Genomic DNA, 7,500 nt, shown 5'->3' on the forward strand with positions numbered 1-7,500 from the left:
TGGATAATTTTAGTCCAAAGGTTTTTAGAGCCTTTTGGAGTATAACTGGTCTTTTTTTTCAGATGTGAATACCTGCTTATCATGAAACATCTAAAGACGAAAGGCGGTGCGCTAAGAACATTGAAATGGAAAGCCAAGTTACACTGGACAAAGTGGAAGTGACGACTACTGGACCTTGATGAAAGGGGACTTAATGAAGTGTACACGTAAAGCATTACTCAGGATGGTGACTGACGGACTTGCCATTATTTCAGAGAAGTCAAAATGTCCTCGTTCAGAGTTGAGATCTAAGTACTATTAGTAATTTAGAAAATATATAAACAAGAAATTCTTTTTAAGGGTATCTTGTTTTATCTTAAGTGTGAAATATAATGTAAGGAGTTAGTAGTGCAGAAAGATATTGAAAAGTAGAATTGTACCATCTGTAAAGAATGTGCTTAGAGATATAAATATAACATAGAAATAAGTCTCTATAGTGTCTTAACAACATAGGAAAACTTCACAGAAACTAGCCATTTGTGGTAAATGGTAAAAATAAAACCATTTGATAATTTTGATTAAGGAAGACAATGACAAATAAAAGGCAGGGTTGGAGTGACACAGGTCAATCACAGGAGTTTAACTTAGAAACTCGGCTACCTTAGTTGCATATTCAGTAGTCTGTAACTTTTCTGATATGAGTAATATTAACCTTGTTGAATATGTGCAATGCTGCCTAATGTTCTCTGCATTCTCAGTACATTCCGGTAATTAATTTTATAATCTTGTATTTCACACTTAACGAATTTTGTTTGAATACTGAGTTTTTCAATATGACAATTGGGCCCAGGTTTGCACGCCATATGGGTAGCCTAGATGATTTGGTTACGAGCTAGGCAGATTCTAGCTTAATGTTTTTCGTTCTGTGTGGCAGCATAAACATTTCAGTAAAATATATAGTTTTCACGAGTAACTGAAAGTAGCCTGACTAGAAAACTGTCTATTATAATTATAGGTGAATGGCTGATGAAAGTTTGGGATGTTTAAGAATTTGCCAGAATTTAAGTACTTGTGTACAGAAACATTTGAACAGGCAACTAATATGAAAACTGTCATAAGAGCCATTCATATTTCATTTGTGTTAGATCATGCAATCCTTTTAGATTCAATTTGAAGATTTCCCAATACATTTTTGTAGTAGGTGTAGTAATGTGGTTCGAAATCTATTTAAATTTTCTATTGTAGGTGTTTGGTTACCACCTGAAATGGACAGAATTATCTTAAATATTGGTCAGTTTCTAATGGGGAATATCAATTCTTAGTTTTGAAATCTTGGTATATACAAACATGTTTAAATCGGCTCTTCACTTAGGAAATTCAGTTTGACCTTGATACTTCCATCCTTTGCAAATGAAATTACTCGAACCCTTTGTGCTAAAGTTTTGTCAAAATTAAGGAATGAAACACTAGGATTTGAAAATGCTTACAATTGTTAAAATTCTCATGGCAGTTTGCATATCATAGTATGCCATACTTGTCTTAAACTAAATTAAGTTTCCAGTTAAGGATGTGAATTTTTGTACATGAATTAGTATAAGCTTCAATTGAACTATTATACCATTTCAATAAGGAAGCTAATGCCTAGATTACTTTTCAGGTGAAACTTGACTGCACACTACATTTGGATGAATGTGTAACAGTGCTATGATCACCTTCAGTAAGACTATCAGTTTGGGGAAAGTTAATCCATCAAGTGGAACGTTATCTCAGAAGTTTCAAGGACAGGACTTCATGCACAACAGGACTTGGTGTATAGGGAAGGTTGATTCTGAACAGTTTGTGTAGATGTATTCGTGATGAGGCACCAGTAATATTATTGGTTGATATATAGTTGAAATTAACACTGTGTAGCTCTTATTAGTTGAATTTTGCTTAAATTCCAAACTTTTTCGTAGGTTGAGGCCATTAAGTTCATATTGTGATATCACTTTTTGTAAGCAAGTCTAATAGTTTTTCTGCCCAGAGAGATGTTCAAGTCTCAACTGATTTAATTTCCTATTTAAATTTCACAGTTCGATTTGTATCTTTAAAATCAACTCTTAGTTTACCTTTGTAATTTGTAATCTTAGGGCATATTATATTTACTGAGCCTCGTCACAAAATCTCTCTCTCATCAATTAACTGGCATAAAAAGATAATTTTCCAAGTCTTGTGTACTTGCAAGAGGTATATAATTGTTATCAATGAAGATTATCGGGGGGAAATTCATTTAATTCGCTTTTGTAGGCCATCAGTCTATATATTCTTTTTTTACCACGGTTTATAAGTTGTCAGTTTATATCCATTTGGCTAGTCATTGCTTTTATTAAGATCATCTGAGGTTTGTAATATTAAGACGGTTTCAGATACTGAGCAAATTACTCTCAGTCGCTCTTGTATATTCTTGTAACGAAGTGGAATTGGCGTCATATAGTAGTATTGTGATTATAGATCTAGATCTGGAAAGTTGGATTGTTTATAGTGCTAGTTTCCTTGGCCAGAGCTTTATCTCATCTTTTTAATCTGTTCAATGTTTTGCCTTTGAATCTATTTTCCCTTGAGGACATTCCCTGTAGGAGGGTAGTGCCGTCAGTGGACTTCATGCGGTTTACTGTAGGCATTACTTAAGGTCCTTTTACTGTAGTCCCTTTCATATTCTCTTTCTTCATCATACTTTCCACCCTTAACTAACATTTGATTCATAGTGCAACTGCGAGGTTTTCTTCCTGTTACACCTTTCAAACCTTTTACTGCCACTTTCCATTTTAGCGCTGAATGACCTCACAGGTCCCAGTGCTTGATCATTGGCCTAAATTCTATATTCAACTCAACTCAACCCTTAAGGACATTCTGCTCTCCACACACACTTAGTCTTTAGCCTATACCATCAACTATGGTAAGTTCATTTTATGAAATTAAAGGACTTGGATGATTGCCTTGCTTTGTCTTGAGCTTCTTCCTACTGTTTCGTCAGCGTAATCTCTGACTTTTCACGATACTGAAGAGTCGAGAGCTTCTTATTGATGGATAATTTGGAGGCTTGTTACTGATATGCAGTGCTTAGTTTGTTGAATCTTCATTCTGTGATTGTGTTATCAGATTGGTTTTAACGTATGGTCTTTCTAGGGTTTCAAGATGTACGAAATCAATGGGATACTTTTCTCAGTCTATGGATAAATTCAGAACTTACCACAGAAGTGCTGATTTAACATGAAACAAGATGAAATTGCCTTTAATGATTTGGGGGATAGCTCTGTCCGTCAAGCCATTCTCGTAGAGAGGAAAATTCGTTGGAGTAGGTTGCAAAGACTAAGCAATTTGTGTTCGTGGTTGTTGCAGAAAAGCTCAGGGCTTATTGATGGTTATTGTTAAGTGATCTAGGTAATAACTAAATGTAGCTTTGTTATGTAAGTTTTCGGCAACATTCCAAGATAGTCTTCTGATATGTCTTGAAATACTTCCCATTGTTCTTCCAACAGTATAAAGATCCTGTTTAATGCACTGCATAATGCACAACTATACAGCATCATGAACAGTTTGCAGTCTGAGTTAATATTTTATTATTAATTTTCCTGATGCTATCCTGCTGGTTTCATGCACAGAAGGTAATATATATACACTATATGTCTAACCACCATAGCTGTTTGAGCAAATTTATTGAATATATAGCTTTGATTTTGAGTTAAAACAGTGGATAGCTTGAGGTGTAAATAAGGATTGCTGGAGTTCAGTAGTAGTCAGCTGCTACCATTCTTATCACTATTAGTTAAATTTACTGATAAGACCATAATTGTGTTGTCTCGAGGCAATTTCTGAAAACTCCTCTTTCAAGCAAAACGAAGATTCCCGTTTTCTTTCATTTTGCTTCTTGAAATTACCCGTCAACATTTACCAAAGCGGATTCTCTTCAGTAAATCAGTTTTTAAAAATCCCGCGTTCAATCTCGTTTTTACTTACTCCCCATTGTTTTGTAAGTGTGTTTTGGGAGTTCTTTGTATAACAATTAATCGTTTTTTTTAGAATTCTAAAAAAATATCAGCTATGGAAACAGACGAGATTTTTAATGTTATACAATATTGATTTGAGTCTGGGGGTTGCTCGTAAGCAAATGACTTCATGCCTGTTGTCTTATGTATCGTCCATAATCATTTTGATTTTGAAGCTTCGAGATTAAGAAGCAAGTTATCAATATAGAGACCGTGAAAATACTGACACCAGGTTGCATGGCGTGCAAATGTCATAAATTTTAATTCATGTAAAGTGGGTTGTTATTGCCAGAGATTACTTATTTGATGAGAGAGAGATTTAAATTAAGGTGATTTTGGAATAAGTTTGGGGCATTTTAAGTCCTGCAATTTTGCGTGTCAAAGGATGTACTCGTAGCTGTCATGTAGCCCTGCAAGTTTTTATTTATTTTTTTTGTTTCCCCTGAAACATGAAACTTCGAGGTTGAAAACTAGAAGCATTTTACCTTTCTATAGTTAAACATAATGAAATGTCGATGTTGAAACGTTTAGAAATATTTTACCTTGCTATAGTTAAACACAATGAAACTTTGAAGTTGAAAACTTGAAACATTTTACCTTGCTATAGTTTAACATAAAGAAACTTCGAAATTGAAAACTTTATAAACATTTTACATTGATATAGTTAAACATAATGAAACTTCGGAATTGAAAACTTGAGAAACATTTTACCTTACTATAGTTAAACATAATGAAACGAGAAGGTTAAAAACTTGAAAACATTTTACCTTGCTATAGTTATACATGATGAAACTTCGTTGTTGAAAACTTGAGAAACGCAATAAAACGTCAAGGTTGAAAACTTACTTTGCTCCAGTTATAGATTGCTGCATCCACTTTCGTTTGTTTATTAATTAACGAGAAAACTTTATTCATAACTTAACTATAGTTTGCTGTTGTATTGTGAATCCTGTTAGATAATTATTGTAATGTCATCCCGTTCTGAACTTAGTATCTGTTAGTTAAGTGACATCTCTCTCCCTCCAAACTTTTTTTTTTTTTTAATAAGGACAGTTTTTAAGGAAAAGTGAACACTATAGTCCCCTCTTGTGTTTTGAATCTGTTTAAGAATTAGTTTATTAGCCAAATCTGTGTAAGCGCGCGTGCGTGCTTTCGTGTCTTAAAATTCCATTTTTCGTTTAAAGTTTGGAATTTGTTGAGGGCGCTTTATTACAGAGTATCCTGTATTTTAATGAAAGTTCAGTAAAATACAGGGAATAGAGGTTATGGAATATAAACTAAATAGTAGATTATGGACAAAGGTGAATTATGAACGTGTACTGGAACATTGCGAATGAAAATAAAGCTATTAAGTCTAGTAAATGTAACTGATAGCTCTTAAACTATGGTATAGTCGTGAAAGGAGGTTCTATTTTGGTGTTAGAAGTGAAAAACAGCATTTTGAGATTTTACCTCCATTTTATGAAGTAGTATGAAGGTTCGAGGAGGTTAATTATTAAGAAAATTGGCATGACACGTGAATTCAATAAAGACAAACAGGTGATTATGGCGGAGTTTGATGCAGTGAAATGTCTTAATTAGACAGTAATTGGATTTAAATGATCTAGAACATCTTGAATACACTTTTGGTGGTGGCTGCATGAACGTTGGTTATATGGATGTGTATAACTCTGTAGATCATCCAGTTGTAGAGAGAATGAACTATTAGATTTCATGATTGTATGAGATATTTATAACTGGGAAGGTTGACAGGGCTATTGCATGTAATGTCCGTATTGATTTTAACAGTTACTTTCCCAATTTTAGGGGACGCTCCTTTGTATCAATAATTTTCAGCAAACTTTCATTTCTCTCTCTCTCTCTCTCTCTCTCTCTCTCTCTCTCTCAGGGCTACATGACCACACGTATAAACTGTTAAAATAAACTGCTACGTAACTGTGAACCTTAATCAGAAGTCATACAGAGATTTTTCCTAAATTTAAGCACTTTCAAGATTGCAGAAGTTCTTTTTCTCTGATGCATACTTCCCCAGTTCCAGATCTCCCATTCCCTCCTCCTTCCTACCCTCTCCTAAACTGGAAATGTTAATACTTAAAAAAAACTCGAAAGAACTGGCTGCCAGTCAACGTTCATATGACTGACGAGCCTCCTCCCGTCCCCCCTTCCTCATCTAGTAGCAGCATCTGCCACTTAGTCCTCACTACGAAAGGGCCAAAGGGTCCATAAAGTAGACCTTGCTTTTGACTAGAAGAACCACTTTTCCCATTTAGGCTGTTTATAAATTTCTCTTATATACAGAACTATTTCATTCTTCTGTTAGTGTAATGGGAGCAGTAGCCTAAAGTGTGTGTAAACTTGGTTATACTGTATTGTCAAATTGTTAATATCTTGACTGTGTAAACATTTTAGATTTCAATCCACTTAACTTTTCCAGCAGTCTTGTCAGAGTAGGTTTTTATCCTGACAGCCAAAGTCATGAGCAATAATTGTCTTGTCATTCCTAGAGTTGCTTGGAAAGCCTCATTTTTCAAGCATTTTTCTTATTTCTCAGAAATTTTAAATCTGGAAAGAATGTTTAAAATCTGGTATTTTTAAAATTCGTAATTATCTTTATATTGTAGAAGATTGCAATGTCTGATGCACAGGTTTTGGTATAATTGTTTGCAGTGAATGTGTATTCAATTTCACACTAATGTCAATGACAACGAATAACAAAATTTGTCATGAATTGTGTAATGTAAGTAGTGCACTTGTTACAAGGGGTAAAATTACTGTGATGTGATTTAAACTCAAGAATACGTATAAAAATGTGAAAGCAGTGTAAGCTTAGTGCTGAAATTTAGTGAAAATTGAGTTTAATATTAGAGGTTGTTAATAATTTTAAACTATCAAATTTAATGAAATTTGTTAAAGAAATTTTAATTAATGAATCTTGTGAATGTAGAGTAATTTGATGGAAGGGTCGTTCTGAAGTCTTGCATTTTAGTATTGTCTTTTACTCTTCAGATACCTAGGCTCTCTGAAAAGTTCAGCAGGGGTCGTAAATGTCCTCTTTGTCTCTGGTTTCTACCGTTTGTGTCCTTGACATGGAGGGATAAAGAACTGCAATAATCACCTTTAGACGAACTGTGTAATAAATTTGTGAATATCTTGTTGGTATGGAAGATTTCAGGTGAGTGTGTGTGTGTGCGCTAGTTTTCAACGTTTTTAGATGTTCTCCTGGTTAGAAGGTTCGTGTTAGTGGTACAGAGGCTGTGCAGGTATGCCTGCGTGCGCGTTTGTCTTTCACCTGGGTGACAGGATGTGAAAGTGTCGTCTTGGTTTGAAAAAAAAGTAAATCTCGCGTAGTTGGTCGGAAAGCTGTCCAATAGTAAAATGAATATAATACGCACACTTGTCGTGCTATAAGAATAAATTAGATTTCCTTTGTACTTTGAAAATACATATTGAAAACGTTGAAATACACTAGTGTCAAGACCAACTGGTCACCTCTTTA

General features: G+C 34.4%; 1 long non-coding RNA gene across 1 annotated transcript in view; it reads left to right on the forward strand.

Annotated features, from left to right (window-relative positions):
• LOC135204112 (uncharacterized) overlaps positions 1–2,121 on the forward strand; it is a 7,078-nt gene extending 4,957 nt beyond the window's left edge. The window contains exons 2-3 of the long non-coding RNA XR_010312103.1: positions 63–279; positions 1,637–2,121. This is a non-coding gene — a long non-coding RNA (uncharacterized LOC135204112). The remainder of the gene's footprint in view (positions 1–62; positions 280–1,636) is intronic.
• Positions 2,122–7,500: the final 5,379 nt, after the last annotated feature.

The sequence above is a fragment of the Macrobrachium nipponense genome, chromosome 44, assembly GCF_015104395.2.
Source record: "Macrobrachium nipponense isolate FS-2020 chromosome 44, ASM1510439v2, whole genome shotgun sequence".
Taxonomy (NCBI): domain Eukaryota; kingdom Metazoa; phylum Arthropoda; class Malacostraca; order Decapoda; family Palaemonidae; genus Macrobrachium; species Macrobrachium nipponense.